General features: G+C 35.4%; 1 protein-coding gene across 8 annotated transcripts in view; it reads right to left on the bottom strand.

The window, feature by feature from the left end:
- The window catches only part of NPAS3 (neuronal PAS domain protein 3), an 833,226-nt gene that overhangs the window by 474,268 nt on the left and 341,149 nt on the right, over positions 1-17,809 (bottom strand). The window lies entirely within an intron of this gene.

Genomic DNA, 17,809 nt, shown 5'->3' on the forward strand with positions numbered 1-17,809 from the left:
ATTTTACTTATTAGTATCAGTTGCACAAATGTAAATTCTCTGGCAAAGAGGACAAATGTTAATTTTTATTTCTTTGTATTTTCAAATTGCGGACAATTTGTATTCATTAGACAACGCAAAAACCTCTTTTCCCTTATAATTGTAAAGTGACATTATAATTAAATTGGATAACCTCAGCAGCATCTGCAAGTTAAGGAATCACTCACAAGCTGGCTGGACAAAGCCCAGGCACATTAAACCACCAAACGGAGTTGCACATCAATAAGCCTTCATTGCAATGGCCAGGTCGGAACCTTAGTCACACAAAGGAAAAGAGATTATTGAGCCTGGAAGGCCTCAGAAGGTTGGCAGCAAGAATGTCTTCTCAGAGGAGCCCTCATTTGGTTCTCCTGGAGTGCTCACTCCGAAACCTGAAGAGACACTTGTTTCACTTTCTCCACAGAGACACCGTTCCCCCTCCCAGCCCTCCCACCCCCACATGCATTCCTACAGTATCCATCTCACCAAATCAGAATGAGGGGCAAACACAAATTACCTCTCTTCTCAATATGAACAACCTCCATTAGGCCAGGTTAATAAACTCTAATAGATGTAAGGGCTAATACAATATTCAGCTATTGACATAAACATAAATATAAATTTCAAAGAAAATAACCTACTTTAGTAAAACTACCTGTGCAATAAAAATTAATGAACTCCAAATGATTCTGCACATCTCCACCAAATTGCATTTTCAGGCTCACATCTTCAGGACATGCTGGGTGGTTTGATGCATTCCCACAATTCATCTTCCTGCTAAGCCAATTTTAATTTAAATGCAATTAAAGGCTCAAAATGAACATTATGTATTAGATAAAGCCCCGAATCTGCAGACTATCATAAATATGATTTTCAGAAAAATTAATTACAAGCCATTAGGGTACAAGTCATCTTACTGCAAATGTTGAGTTAAATTGCAGAATTAGTTTGTTCGTTCCATTAAATGTTAAATACTGATTCTGAGCTTTGTACCAATTTAATATCGCTAGGTCAGTTTATAAGAAAAAAATGTTATTTATAGCTAGAACTTACAGTGTCATAGCATTTCTTACTAATTAAATAACAGGCATTCTTGGAAAGAGATAAAAATAACCTGAAGTGAGTTCTGGTCAAATATTAAGAATGTTCATTTTCATGTGTTGCTGTTTTATATCATCATATCATTGATTGACCATCCTCTCTGCGCACTAGTTTAAATATTTTACTTTCATTTGGCCCAATCTTAAGAATATGGGAAAAATACTATATGGTAATTGTGTTTAAATTAAATATGTAATAATATATAATACTGGTCTAATAAACCAAAAACACACAACCACCTCCCTGCCCTACTCCTGGGCCAGGATAGCATAAGTATACCAAGAAATTAAACACCCAGTGTTATTTCTTGCCCTAAACTTAGATTCAGAGAATACCAGGCATGTAAGAAGTGGTAGAACTTTTCTTTGAAATTATTGTGTCAAATTTAACTTTTGGTAAACATGTTTCCTGAACAGACAATATGGTTACTTCTACATGTCATAATAATATAACTCACTGGTAGAAAGAGTTTGGAGAATCCAATGAGAGTCTATATAGCCTTTGGTATATTATTGATTGATTTAGTCATTCAATTAAAAATATGATGGTGGTATTTTTTAAAGGCTATAAAAACCTGGGTACAGCTATAATCAATCTCTTCATTTCCAATTACTTGCCTTAAAAAATTTCCCCAACATAATAGTTCTAGTAAAAATATAATTGGAAAATACCTACTTGATTTGTTTTAAAAATCAAATATGACTTCTGACTTACAAAAACTCATCAAGTTGTTTATAAGACCTCCATTTAAAGTGAAAATAAAATAGATTTCAGGTGGAAAATGATACTGTCCTATTTTTGTCTTTTCAAGGTGAGAACTTCTTATCTAGATTAAAAATCAGTTACTTTTATGTTTATTTCCATATTGGTATTTCATTAAAAACAGAATTGCCTTAAAGGATTTAGGCAAATTTGTCAGATAAATTATTTTAATTGCTTTCTTCTCTCATTAAGTACATACAGCTAACTTAATAGGCAAAGTAACTATTTAAATAATAATAAAGCAAATAAATAATTACAATATTATTTATTTGGACTACAGGAATAATTCAGGAAAAATAAAAATTCCTTCCCTCTACTTCATCCATTCTATTAGCCCTAATTTCCACACTTTTAAAAAATATCCACCTCTTTATCACAGTTTTCTCACTCTTAAATCCTTCCCTTTCTCCAGGGCAATGTGATTATTTGCCTAGTTATTATTGCCTCTTGTCTACTTCTGCCTCCAGACACACCCACACCAATGCTGGACATTTACAGATAACTATAATATATGTAATTTGGATTGAGTAAATGGTAGCTGTTTAGAATGTTGGAAATTCTGATGATTCCATATTACTTACAGTCTTCATATGTGTAAAAAATTTATATAATAATTTCACCAACCCTGGGAACACTTTTTAGAACAGATATTTACAAATACGGGGAAGTGTTTTTATAGAAAATGAAATAAACACACAGACACAAAATATTTTTTAGAGTATTTCTTCATAGCTTATGTATACTAAATAAGCCTAATTAATACCATTACGTTATGTAGAAATGAGTATTTTAAGCTAAAATATAAATAGTACCAATAATTTCTCAGAACATATAATTAGAAATTAACAATAGAGTCAACATCACACATGTAGCCCTGAGGAAAAATTCCTTTTTCTTTTGTCCTTAATCCAAATTCTTTATGGTTAGCGGATGATCTGAATAAAAATATATGGACAGATAAAATTCTAGGCTACTAGATGTTAATCAACCACCTATACCCTGCTATTTTAGTGTGCTTGCCATGTTTCATAGATACCAATATAAGGAAATAGGGATGTGTTTGAGGACCAATTTTCTACAAGTAAGATTAAAGTGACTTAAAACAGGATTGAAACTACATAATTTAACTTCTATTTGAAATAGCTTAAAAAGAGTTAAACAGGATGAATGAAATCTACCTTTATAGAATATTCCAAGATCTCATCAAGCATGGACTATTACAAACAGCTCAAGTTCTTTAAATCTCATGAATGGTTTCCAACAGTGAAGTCTAGAGTAGCATGGCTGAGGGGGTTTCTCAAGACCTTAAAATCAGTAATTAATAAAAACTGAAAATAAAACTTGGTGGTGAATTTCTACATTTCTGTCCTATAAATTGCTATCTCCCAACAATAAAAGCACAAGAAGACAAGTTACTGGAATTTGAGAAATCTTACTTCTTCATTAATTCATCATGACTGCTGTTCTCCAATAAACAATATCATGATACACAATAAGACATATCACTTCCTTTCTCCAAAGCACTTATCCCCTAATGCTATGAATAGCTACTCTGAGGCAACAAACCTACTTTTAGGTTTTATTTAGTTTTCTATTATCCATAATTTTAGAACATCAATCTACATTTGCTAATATTAAAAAAAATGGCCATCTTCTGTTGTTCCCTAAAAGTCTTGGAAAATCCAGAAAAGAACCCAGAAATCAAAGAACTACTGTAGAATAATGCTGATTATCTAAACCTGTAATGTTTCTTTACAAATGTCATGTTTGCAGGATGAACTTTTATTTCTTTTTTTACAGTGTGTTTGAGTTAGAAATTTACATGGTAAGTATTTCTTAGTAATTGATATTAGTATTTTCAAATGTTCTGTAGATTTTCAAAGTAAGTTAAATTTTGAATAAGTTCTATTTTCCTCTTTAAGTTATAAATCTATAATTGACTGCTATTTTGCATAATTATCCTAACAATTACTTTAGTATCCTCTCTGCTAGAATACAACAATCCTACACACCATTAAAAAGTTTATTTCATACTTCTATTTCTAAAAAACTTCTAGAATGAAGGTTCTAAATTTTACCATACTACTTTGAGGATTAAAAAGGGGGAAAATATCTGGGGACAAAGTTCTAAAGTACATCTTACATAGTTAAGTACAAGTCCTGATGGCCAAAGTCACCAAATATAAACAGCTTTCCCAAACACAATAGTTGTGAGAAGCCATTTTTAAAGATGAGAAAAAGCCATGATCAAGCTTGATCAAGGCCATCGATGCCAACAACTTTCTTGGTGCTAATAGAAAAGAATAACATACAAAGGCAGTAATAAAAGTGAAGAAGCTTACAGGCACTTCCAAGCACAACCACATCACCACAAGACTCTAAAATACAGAGTGTAGCTGCTCTGTGTGGAAATGTGAACTGGGAAAATAACTCTCGCAAGCCAGGAGTATTTCCATCTACCATAGAAATTTTGAACTAGCCAGATTATCACTGTGTAGGAACTAATGTCTCTTGCTTGGTATTACCGCCAGTAGACTTATGTAGTAATGTAGATTGTTAGTGGGAATGACGTTATTGCTCTGGAAGTTGGCTTAACTTTTGGGCATTTTGGTCTTAAAAAAGTTTAGGTCAGTCTATATTTTATTTTATGCCCTTCTAGTATATTTACAACAGTCCTCTTCCAAAATCCAAAAATAAGTCTCCACTTCAGTTTCTTTCATGAACTACTTTTCACATTTTGATGCATGGACTCAAAATGATGGTTGGATTTCACCATTTTTCCCCATGTTACAATTCATTTCGATCTTCTTCTGGCCACCACCGACTCTTGTTAATTTCTGAATTCTCATCCATCATTTTTTGAGTTTCACTTAGTTCCCAGCTGCAGGCTAGATATGTCCTTGCTCTCAGACCTTAACCCATTCTTTCACCACAGTGCTCTAAGGTGTTTATTTGCTCCAGTGTTCTTCCCTAGTCTTCCTAATTCCTTAACAATGCCAGTCTTACTAGTAGAAAAAAATTCTGTTTTCATGTCCACCTACACACAAGTTGCTATATCCAAATCTTCCCCTCCTAAATCCTCTTCGAGAACCTATTTCTGTTCATTAATTTGTTTATTAATTATTCATTAATTCATTTATTTATTCAAAAACATATACTGAGAACCCCGTTGGATCCCAAGAATATATTGGTGAATGAAACAGACGCAGTGCCTTCCTTCATAAAGCCAACACCATGGAAGGAAGGCGAGTCACAGACAGGAAGGCACATCAACTTATAAGTTATGTCAAAAATAAGTCAACATTCACTGGGAATAACTCTTGGTCCATTTCTTTTCTATTATATAAAAACAGATTCATGTAGTTAGAAGAAAGTACCTATCAAAATACCATGGGAAAACAATGATAAACGTGAAAATATTAAAAATGAACATGCTTATTCATATATACAGAATTAAGAGTTTATACTGCTGATCAGTTTCATCCCTGGTATCGTTCTTGCACTTTAAGATATCTGAATGTCTGTGCCCATATGAGTGTTTTAGTAATGCTACAAAAGCATATAAACTTTTTCACAAACAATCATGTAGTTAAATTCAAATCCAAAGCACATTTTACCCTTCAATTCCACCATGCTTAGCTCTGGGAGGTTTGGCAAAGTACACTACTGAACAGAAGTCTCACAAGACTTCCCACTATACCCCAGAAGTTTATTAGCATGATAGTAGAATTTTAAAGTTTTACAAACTTTAAAGTGGAATACACCTTGCATGCTTCAAGTAGCATGCTACAGAAATCAAACTGTGGTAATTTAAGGAATAATTTGGCATCATAGTAGCTTTGTTAAATCCCAATAGTTAGGCCGGTATTATGTAGTAGTCCATTGTAACAGTTAGGCTGATATTACAGAGTAGTTACTGAAAGCAACTGAAAGCAAGCTTTGTTTTACTAGCCCAACTTCAAAGCATAAAGACGTGTAAAAAGTACAGCTTGCAAACCTCAAACTACAATAAAGTTAAAACATAATTTTTAATTCTTTCTTAAATGTATTTGGAAACAAGACTTGCATAAATAGATACCCAAATCAACCAATGTTTTTTACTTACAGAATATTATCCTAGATATTTTAATGATGCTCAAATTTCTAGTCAAATATAAACTGAAATCTTTGACCACTTTTTAATCACAAAGAAAGATATCCAAAGTCCATTTTAATTAAGATACTAGGAATGGTCTCGCATGGTTCCTGAAATATTGACAAATCTTGTCATTCTTCAAATTTAAAAGTTAACCTTTATGCCATGATTTTGAATTACCATAAGGATGACCCACATATATAATTAAATTACATCTTTTGCATGACCTATAACACATGTGCTTGGGACTTACAGAAATCACTTCCTACTCAGAAACCCCTGTACTGAACTTAACTGCTGCAATAATTTATTGAATAAGGTCAAGTAATGTTCCAAATATTTTCCTAAGTCTTACTGTTATTCCATTCCAAAGAAAAAATGCTCTGGAATCATATATTTTATTGTTACTTTTCCCCCTTTTATCTTCCTTTGTGGCATTATACTCTTCTTATTGACAGGGAGAGAAGATCCAACTCAGTACAAACTTAAACAGCACAAAATTCCAACTCAGCTCAGAATTAAACACAAAAAAAGAAAGAAAACTGGCATCTAGGAGTCAGGTAAGGCTTTATTCAGGGCTTGAATTATGTCAGGAGGATTGGGATTTTCTCCCTCTCCCAGCTCTGCCTTCCACTTGACAGGCTTTAAGCTCATGTTCCACAAGGTGATAAGATGGCTGGCAATACCACCAAAGCTACACCTTCTTAGGTTCAAATCCAACAGAAAAGGGTGTGCTTTTCTTCTAAGAGCCCAGCAAAGGACTCAGACATCCACTGCTAAACCATTCACCACGGCAGGGCCAGCAGTACGCAGAGCTGGAAAACTGGGTCACAAACCCATTCCCAGGATCACAAGTGAAAATAACTCTACCCAAACTCAGCAGCCAAGATGTAGGATGAAGATGGTACCTCACAGGAAAACTAAAATATTAACACCAGGAGAAGGCTGAATGAACACTAAGTGGCCAAAGTAACATGTTCACTATTACAGCCCAGCTTAACTTTCACATATGGGCATAGAACCATGGCAGCTCCAGAAATTCAACGTTTGGGACTTTAAGGCAAGAAGACATTGGAAGGAGTACAAGTGGATCTGCGGTGAAGCTTCATGTGCATAGAAATCTCACTTTTTAAGTTTAAATTGCGTATTAACTTAGGGTGACTTGACAGTAGCACAGATTTTCATAAAAAGAATACAGGCCCCCCCAAGGCCACCCCTTGAAGCAGTCACCATTACGGGATATGGTTAGGGTTGGCAAATAGGAAAAGAAGGAAGAATCATTTCTGTTCCTGATTTTCTAATTATTCAAATTTCAGATACCATGTTTAGTCATTAATAAAAAAAATCTGGTCACATTATAAGTAGTATTTATTACCTTTGTTCCTCTGCATAGGAAAGGACTTCAAATGTTACACAACTCATTAACCTACATTTCCCCCTATATGTTATCTTCCTAGAATCCTTTAAAATAAATATCCTATCTCTGTACGTAGTACATACCTAAAGTCTAGATGGAAAGGGAAAACAAACACGATAGGATAGACCTTGATGGGGGGAAAAGGTTAACAGAAAGTAGAAATAAACACATTTGTGGTCTCAATATATTCATTTATTCATGTAAATGTAAAGTAAATTACTCATCAGGTTACAATAATTCCTACAAATGGTTAGAAAGTTTAGCAGGCAAAAGTGACACTGAAGAACAGTTTCTGAAGATTTCTCTGAAACTTAATCTTTATTCTGTCACAATCTGAAAGAGCTAATTGGGGGGGGAAAAACCCCAAACATCTGGATGGTTTAGCGGAAACCACAAAAGACCTTCCATTGCACAAAGTGCCTCAAAAATACTAAAAACCAATTGCTTCCTACACTGCACAGTGTGTGAATAAATCTCCGGTATGTACACCTTTACAAAACCAATCCAAAAGGAAGGCAGAGAAGGACTCATCTTCAGCAGCCTAAAAACTTGGAACAGTTGAAGCAACACTGGCTGTGATGATAAATAATGTCTCTCACACTGCGGCTGCTGCACAAGCACAAGGCTCCAACACCAGTGAACTAGGGAACTCAGAAAGGTTCTCTGGAAAGAGTTGGAAATGTCAGCGCTCCCATTTCCTCATCTTGGAATGATGACATTCTTTTTATGTGCAAGCAGCAGGGTCTGGACAGCAGGACCAAGAAGAACTCAAAATATTTATTTTAGTATGATTTTGTGTGTGTGTGTGTGTTTTATTTTATATTTGCCTGCATTAGCCATGAATCAAATTCTGAAGATCATGGCTAGTGAAGAACATTTTTGGTGAAACTCAGTATCTTCAAGCAAAAAAGAATGATAAATCAGAGTAAAAGGGAACTATAGGAAGAAAACAAAAGTCTTCCTTTATTCATTATGGGAATTGAACACTTTTATTCTGTGATTTTCCTTTGTTGTATTCTGAGTAATAGTATATATAAACATTTCCAGATAATTACAATAAAGGACACCTATTGGGAGCTTATGATATAGTACATTTATGATATGGTATATATGATATAGTATATAGCATAAATCTAAATAGGTCTGTATATTAACTTATTTAATACAACAACCCAGAGGTACAGTTTTTCTTTTTATGGGTGAGGAAACCAAGGCAAAGAAAGGTAGGTAATTTGCTCAGAGAACACTCCCAGTAAATGGCAGAGCTAGGATTGGAAAGAGAAAGTGTGCATTTCAAGTCTATGTTCTCAACTCATTTACAGACAGTATAGCTTCATTCTAGTTATGTTTACAGTTTATGTCAAATCAAACTCTTTTGATTTTACATATGTCATCACTAAGTGTGCAGAGAGAAAAAAGGATGAGAAATAGGTTCTTGAGCATTATAGGAAAGAAAAGAATGATTTTTCTAAAATAAAGTCCAGCACAAGTATAAACCAAGTATAAACCCTGCTTTTTGCTCCCTGGAGGAACAGAGCTTGGTTAGTTAACCTGAGTCAACAGACTGGACAGAAAATACTCTTTTAATCCATAGGTGGCTCCCAGTTTTCTACTCAGAAAAACAAATATAATTTTATCCCGACTCATAAAATTCTTAACCACAACTTTATCATTTACTGAATGATAAACCTAAACTGAATGTTTCTAATTATGCATAAACCAAAAAGAATGGAGTTGAAAAAATTTCTACTCAGAATTCTGTGGCTATCACAGGACACCCAAATTTTATGCAGACTCTGCAAATCTGGATGCAGAGCTCTATAATGTAGGTAGTTACATCTACATCCAAACATAATTGTGATCTAGTGATGGTTAGCAGCTGCACCCCAGGTGCCCTCATCTGTTAGGACTACATTATCTAAGACATGCAGAACTCCACTGGGCTTAATAGATTTAAATCAGTACATTGAATTAACACACCAGAAAAGAAATGTTGCAAAGGCACAGATAGGTAGGCATGCAAGAATCTGCATTTATGAAAAAAAATTACAACCTTTTAGGTGAAGTTTTCACTACTAAGTAAGGTGTGTGTGTGTGTGTGTGTGTGTGTATGTGTGTGTGTCTGTGTTTACTGGAGTGTATGTATGTGCATGTATATGGTGAATAATATCTATATAAATATATATCTATAAAAGGAAAAACTGAAATAACAGCAAAATCGTCAATGGAGAAAAAGTATCTTTTATAGGAATTAAATATAAATTTTGTGAATATTCCTTACATGGGAGAATTAAGGTTCAACTCATTCTGTTGGTATACCAGCATCTGAAAATCAAGTCTAATTCCTAAATACTTAATCACAGCTTGCATTTTTTACTGTTTTGTTTCAGGGAAACATTTAGAAGAAACTAAGATTCTTCGTTTTTCAGCAATTTAAAAGGGCAGAATATGTTATATCTTGTATTGCTTAAGGATTTTGCAAAGCACTGCAGCATACATGATCAAATGAGTTAACACTCTTTTACTTATACAGTGACACCACACTGAAGTCTTAGCTTGCTAAAACAAACAGGACTGATTTCATTCCACTGCATTGTAATTGTCTAAACTTTTTATAAGTGAGCAATACTGTCTCCCACTAAAAAGGTATCCTGAAATCTCAGCCAGCAAATGAAACCTTTATTCTTTTTAAGATAAATACTTGAATCAGTATCATTCTTTATGGACTCTATAAACACTTTTGAATTAAAACAGAATATGTTGCATAAGTATACTAATTAAAATTTGGGAAAAGGATCATCAAATTTCAATTATTCATAGGTAGTGATGCTTATTGAGAGTCAATCTATATGTTTTACCTAGGCAATTGAGCCTCAAGTTATTCTGTGAAGTTGATGTTAACAGCAATAATCAGCTCTTTGTATTTAACTAGTTTGCTGGTGAATTCTTAACTTGAAGAGTATGATTTGGCTCATTTTTGGAATCTTCAGAATGCTATCTTGAAGGCTGAGGGAAGAAGGTGGGGCTGAATAGAATTGACAGCCAGCCATGTGTAGCACACAGGGACAGGCTTTTAGTCTCAGGAAAGGGCTTTTAAAATGAAGTCTTTTATTAATGTCTCTTCTCGGACGGTAGAAATTGAAGACATCAACTTTCGGGCTTACCCTTAAGTCACTACTTTATAGCAGCTGGGAGGTAGTTATCCTGTTTTTGGTCATCAGAGCATGACTTTATCCCAGCCTTATTTTGGGAAATTTTATCATTTTGCGCTGTACAGTGTAATAATCCCCCCAGCATTTCTTCATCAGGAAGGGCATAATGGCCACATTTTATTCATCTCCGCATAATAGCCAGACTGGTGTTTTACGTTTTACATGTAGTAGACACTTAATGTTTGAAATTCGTTTTCATGTTAAAAGTATTATTTTTCTATAATTACATTTTGGAGATCCCAACAACATAATTTGTTGAAATCCTTTTATAAATCTTAGCTTATAACAAATAAAACTCCTTCTCGAAGGCCGAGGCGGGTGGATCGCTCAAGGTCAGGAGTTCAAGACCAGCCTGAGCGAGACCCCGTCTCTACTAAAAAAATAGCAATAAATTATCTGGACAACTAAAAATATATATAGCAAAAATTAGCCGGGCATGGTGGCACATGCCTGTAGTCCCAGCTACTTGGGAGGCTGAGGCAGTAGGATCGCTTAAGCCCAGGAGTTTGAGGTTGCTGTGAGCTAGGCTGATGCCGTGGCACTCACTCTATCTAGCCTGGGAAACAAAGTGAGATGTCTCAAAAAAAGAAAAAAATAAAAATAAATAAATAAATAAATAAAACTAATCTATTTTTTCTATGAAATTATCTTTCCTTCTTAAGGTCCTAAAAAGTCATTCTTGGAACTCAACTCAGCAAGAAAAAAACAAATAATCCCATTAAAAAATGGGGAAACATGAACATTTCTCAAAAGAAGATATAAAAATGGACAAACATGAAAAAAATGCTCCAAAGCACTAATTATCAGAGAAATTGCAACTTCAAACCATGTGAGATATTATCTTACCTCAGTAAGAATGCTCATTATGAAAAAGTAAAAAAAAAAAAAAAAAAGATGTTGGCACGCATGCAATAAAAAGAGAATGTTTATTATACATTATTGGTGGGAATGTAAATTAGTACAACCTCTATGGAAAACAGTATGAAGATATCTCAAAAAACTAAAAGTAGATCTACCATTTGATCCATCAACTCCACTACTGGGTATCAACTCAGAGGAAAAGAAATCACTGTATCAAAAAGATGCCTGCACTCATATGTTTGTTGCAGCACAATGCACAACTGCAAAGATATGGAATCAACTTAAGTGTGCATCAACCGATGAGTGGATGAAGAAAATGTGGTGTATATATATATATACACCAGGAAACACTACTCAGCCATAAAAAAAGAATGAAATAATGTATTTTGCAGCAACTTGGATGGAAGTGGAGGCCATTATCCTAAATGAAGTAACTCTGGAATCAAAAATCAAATACTGTATGTTCTCACATATAAGTGGGAGCTAAGTTATGAGTATGCATGGTCATATGGATTGGAAAAATAGACACTGGAGACTCCAAAGATGGAATGGTGGAAGGGGAGTGAGGGATCAAAAAATTACCCACTGAGTACAATGTATACTACTCAGGTAACAGGTACACCAAAAGCCCAGACTTCACCATTATACAATATATCCATGTAAGAAAATTTCACTTACATCTCCTAATCTATTTTTTTAAAGGTTGCTTTCCAAGAGTCCAAACTCCACTAAAAGATCCCAAACACCACAGCATCACACTTGAGGGCAAGGTACTCCATATTATAGACCCACCTTCCTTTCAGGTGGCTTCAGGCAAAAGCATAACTCATCAGTCCCTTGATGAGGACATACTCATCACCAATATTTGCCAGCGCTCTTCCCCTTACTTTGCAGTTTGGGCAATTGCAATTACTGTTCATCTTTCAAGGCCCCACATAGATACTCCTTCATTCGATAGATACAGATGCCTTTAAAATTTGGGCAAAGACAATCAAGTTTCAATTATGTATAGGTAGTGATGTTTATTTAGAGCATCACTCTAGAGTTAATTTACACCATCCCATGTGATTAATACCTGCCAATCACCAGGTACTGGGAATACAAAGCCAAACAAAAACAGATAACGATCCCTGCTTTCATGGAGCTACAGTCAGTGAAAGAGACAGATATTAAACAATGCATCATACTAATGGATGTATAATTACAAGAACCATGGAGGGAAGGAATTGAACCATTGAGAGTGTACAAGAAAGGAATCAGATGTAGAATGGGGCATCAAAAGGCTGCCAGAGGAAGTCATTATTTGGATGAGATGGGAAGTAACACCCAAAGTAAAATAAATCAAAGAAGGTGGCACTGGGATAGAGAATTCCAGACAAAGGGAGCTATGTCTATAGATAACAGAGAGAAAGAACATGGAGACTCCAAGAAACTGAAGGAAGGCCAATGTGGGTGAACAATGGAGAGAAAGCAGAAGCTAGAGAGATATAGTCCAGGGCAAGACCATGCCTCCATGGTAAAGATTTCAGGCTACAGCACAAGTGCAACAAAAACACCCCTGAAACACTTTCCATCAAGCCATCCCCTATTACCCAGGCAAACAGTAAGCTTTCCCTCTTCAGTTGCACAAAATTTGTTTTTTTCCATGGCACCACTGTTTTCAGCCTTATTCCACAGTTATTTGTGTGCACATTCTCCTAACACATCTTGCCCTATTTAGCACCTGCACAGCATGTTGCCTACAACTGTTCAATAAATGTTGTCTTACTGGATTAATGATCCATATATTAGCGGTCAAAGATTCTTTTACCCTGAGCCATCCAGTCACTAACAAACCTCTGTTTATTTTCTTATATTACCTTAAGACTCTAGTTTATTAATTCTGAACTCCTAGCTATTGCTGGAAGTAAAATTAGTATTATTTTGACCTCTTGAACTTGGCCATAATGCAAAATGCAGCATTCTAATCTTTGGAATTTTGCATATCTCTTTTAAGTTAATTATATCCTTTTATAATCACAAGATCCTTTCCTCCACCCTTTTCAAGGTAGCCTATCTACCATTCATGAGAAGTCTTCCCTTTGCATCAATTACTGTGTTATTTAGCCTTCCACCATATTATTGAAGATCCCCTTTAAAACTAATTTAGGAAATCCTGGTTGCCATCCTGATTTTTTCATTGTTTTAAAATCACTCATTATGCTCATTAAATCACCTGAGTCATATTCTTCTTTCAAAAATTTTTTTGAATGATTTAATAGTATTTTCATTGTCTGTCAACATTTTTTATGCTCAATAAATGTTTATTGAGAAAAGAGAGGAACACAGAGAAAGAGTGATGGATTTTACCACCTCTACCTTACACACTTTTATCTTTTTCTGTCTCTAAATTAAGTTTTACAGTAACTTTTGCTAAGCTTTTAAGTTGATTTTTCATATATTTATTTCTAATCCATTTGACTCCAGTTTTCTTTTCTATGTCTTAAGATTTTTAACCATGAAACTGTGGGTAAACCGCGAGAATACAGGCAAAATGAGGAGACTTGGTCAAAAACAAAAATATGGCTGAGGCTCTGCATAGGACAGCCAGCCGAAGATGCCCAATGCCCAGGAAACAGTTACCAGGGTATCTGACGGGTCACCAGAGTGCCTATGGAAGCAAGTGCTATGGCAGTTAGATTTTGAATACCCGTCTAACAAGCACAGCAATAATATTGCTAAGACTGCTTCCTAGTCTTCCTTATATACCTGCACAACTTTAAATACATCCCTGTTGATACTAGCAACCTGAAAATTTCTCAAGCTTTTGAACCTTTAGTATCTAACTATATTTCCTCTGAAAGAGTTTGTATTACATCAGAGTAACAAAATACATTCTCCCAAAACGCATAGGAATTATTAGGATGGGAAACTAGAAATCACATCTTTCAGCCATTTACAAAATGTGCCCCATGAAGGGAAGGGCCAGAGGGAGGTTAGTGTGGACTCCTGCTCCAACATCAGCTAGAGAATCTCTACTTTATCTGTTTTATTATGTCTATTTATTTGCTCCTGGGTAAGATGCCTCTGCAGGAAGTCGGCTCAACTCAAAAATAATAAGAAAAACTAAAAATTAAAAATCACCAACAGGCCAATCTTTTCCTTTGATAAAAAATTTCTTTTCTGTAAACTATATTTCAGACCATATTTAAAATAAAGAAAAACATCTGATTATATAGCCATGACAAAAAATATAGGGTGTTTTTATGTTTTGCTTTTTGTTTGTTTTTGATGAGAGAAAGGAATACTTAAGAATTAAAATTTACCCACACCGGCCATAAGGAAAACCTGGCAACTCAAGGGAGTTCACGTGTCCAGGCAAGGATTCCCAGGGAACGTCAAGGACAGAGCCCAAGACTAGGGGCTTCCTGAGTTGAGAGTCTATTATCTTTCCTAATTCAATGAGGGGCCATGATACCCTGGGGCTGCAAAGCAAAACATAAAGTTTGCAGAGGAAGCCATGCTTTATCGCTTTGTATAACAGGCAGCCAGTGTTTTACTGTTAACTGCAGTGCTTTTTCAAACGGATGCTTTTGAAATACCCCAGAATGTAAGTTCATAAAAAGAGAACATATGTATAATAAGTATGCTAACTGAATAAATAAGGGTACTCAACATCCATGCATATTATACCACATAAGGCAAGTAGTATAAAATATTGATACTTTTCTCAAATGCATCCTTTTTGATTTATCAAAGAGGTCAGACCAGAGAAATGCTGTGGGGCAGCACGCTCCATTTATGTGGCCCTACTCCAAATCTCATGAGAAGTAAGAACGAGGAATGGCTTTGGCCATCTAGCTATTTGTGGGCAGCAAGGGCTGCCTCTGGTAGAAGTCAGGCACAGAGTTATAGGAGATGATAGTAACTTTATTCTGTAATACCTTCTGAGTGTTACTATAAAATGACAATATTGTTTTTAGCCCATTTCCCTTAATCAGACTGACGGAATTACAGGTTGACATTATTGTGAAATTTTATGATGTATCATGTTAACTGTGCCAGTTTGATTAGCCTTGATTGACAGCTTGTACCTGAACAGAAAGTGAAACACCTCAAAAATATAAAACCACTGGATCTTGCATGACTTTCACAATAAACAAAATGTCTGGCTAATTTAATTTTTAACTAACTAGGAATTTAATCCTCACCTCATTCTATTAAAATTTTATTTCTTTCATACTCATCTTGAGGCTGAAGCTAGAGAAAAATAAATCCAGGCCACAGTTATAAAATCAACGTTCACTTTCCGAGACCTTAAATGCATTAAGAACAGACTGCTTGCTTAATGCGGCCCTGCCCTGCATTACTATCAGAGGAAACGGGTTCACCTCAGACCTGGCGTTCCTGCATGAAGTCCAGGCTGAGATATGAGGCCTTTAAAAACATAATATAGAAAGCCAGGCACAGGCACCCATCTGTGTTATCACCGTACCTCCATAATGCTTCTCTCTTACAGCACCCTCATCTGTTATCTAAACAGAAGTTGATATACTTTTAAACCCTAGAACTAGAAGCTGGCCTGCCTAGTAAATTAAGCATAGGGGTTTTACTTTCCCCTCTGGCTCTGTAGGGTGAATTGGACCTACAATTCAAAGTGGAATGAGATTGGTAGTTTCAATTCACCTTACAGATTAAAACCATTCATACTGCAAAGTCCAGACATACTAAGAAGTGCAATTAGACACTACTTGTAGATTCTACCTCCATGTGACTCGTAAACATGGTCATAACAAGTGGGGGATAAATTCAAACAGTCCCTTCTAACCAAGAATTTGCTTTACTTCATTCTTTGTATCTCTATTTGTTAAATCTGTAACAATTATGCTGCCAGTTTAAAATTAGTGCATCATAAGCGGATTATTCAGATGTTTCTGAGTTCTATTCTTTAGTGCAAGAAGTAAAAATATCAGGTTCCCACAAAATAATTCTCTGAGCTCTCTGGCAAACCAGATTCTGAGGGCAAAGCATCCAGTTATGGAAGAAAGCAACCCATCTTTAAAAAAATTCAATATACAAAGTTTAAAAATTCTTTTTCCTTTTTGTGTGGATGATAGAGCAAGAAGGCTGTTATCATTGTTGCTCCCTGGACTAATGACCAGTTGATTATACAACTGGCAGGAAAGAAATGCAACTGCTAAGATGCACTGGGGCATATTTTGTTAACCTACCCATATAGCTGCCTGCTGGCATTAAGCACATGTGTCAGCACTTATTTATACATATTTCAATTTAATAAATCTATTAATCCCATAAAGTACACACTTATATGGAAGAAAAACATGCTTAACACCTTTTCCTTGAGGATTCTAAATGCTGCAGGCTGGTCTCCCCTTAGTTTTGCTCTCTCTCCTACGGATAGTAACTCCTGATTTGTATTTCTCCTCTCCACTTCCATTCTAGACTCAAACAAGTAAAATATAATCCTGGAATGAAAAGCATGCTTGCACCTCCAGAGTCTATTTTCTAGAGTTTTGGTTTACACTGATAACCTGAACTATGAATATTACATAAACCCTCAGGCTAATAGTGGACAGTCTTGGCAGGTAACGTGAACTCAAGCAATTTTAAAAGCTGTGATAGATATATTTAAGGTTTTTAGAATAAAACATCTATACATGTACTGAGTCTATCATTTTCCTGATGGGACTGATCATGAAACATGCAGCTCCTGGAAGGATGTAGAAAAAGGGATCTAACCCCACCCCCCTAAGAAGACCATCAAGAGTACAAAAGACAACATCCATTAGAAAACTAAAACCTGAGATGGGCATATTTGATAGACAGGAGCCTCCCTCTTGGTAGTGACAGTATTTTAATGGGAGATACCATCAGGCTAGGAAGGATCATAGCCAATGTCCAGTGATAGTATACAGAGACAGGGAGCTGGCAAGTGTAGGTTATCAGTCACTGCACTGGGTTTCATGAAGGGCAGGGTGTCATCACCATGTTTGGCAGGGCTTGAAAAGCTACTGAATTTTTTATACATGTATGATATATGTACCACATGCACCCATGCACATACATATGCATATATCATAGCATCATCATGGTTAAAAGCAGAAGCTCTGGAGTCAGAATGTCTGTATTGAATCCTGGCTCCAAAACTTACTAGGCACATGCTGTCAGCAAATAATTTAACTCTTTCAGCACCTTATTTTCTCATCTGCAAAATGGGAATGATAAAAACTCATGCCTCACAGATTATAACGATTAGGTACAACAATCCACGTGAAGCACTTACCACAGTACATGGCACATCTT

Source organism: Lemur catta, chromosome 1 (genome assembly GCF_020740605.2).
Source record: "Lemur catta isolate mLemCat1 chromosome 1, mLemCat1.pri, whole genome shotgun sequence".
In the NCBI taxonomy this organism is placed as follows: Eukaryota; Metazoa; Chordata; class Mammalia; order Primates; family Lemuridae; genus Lemur; species Lemur catta.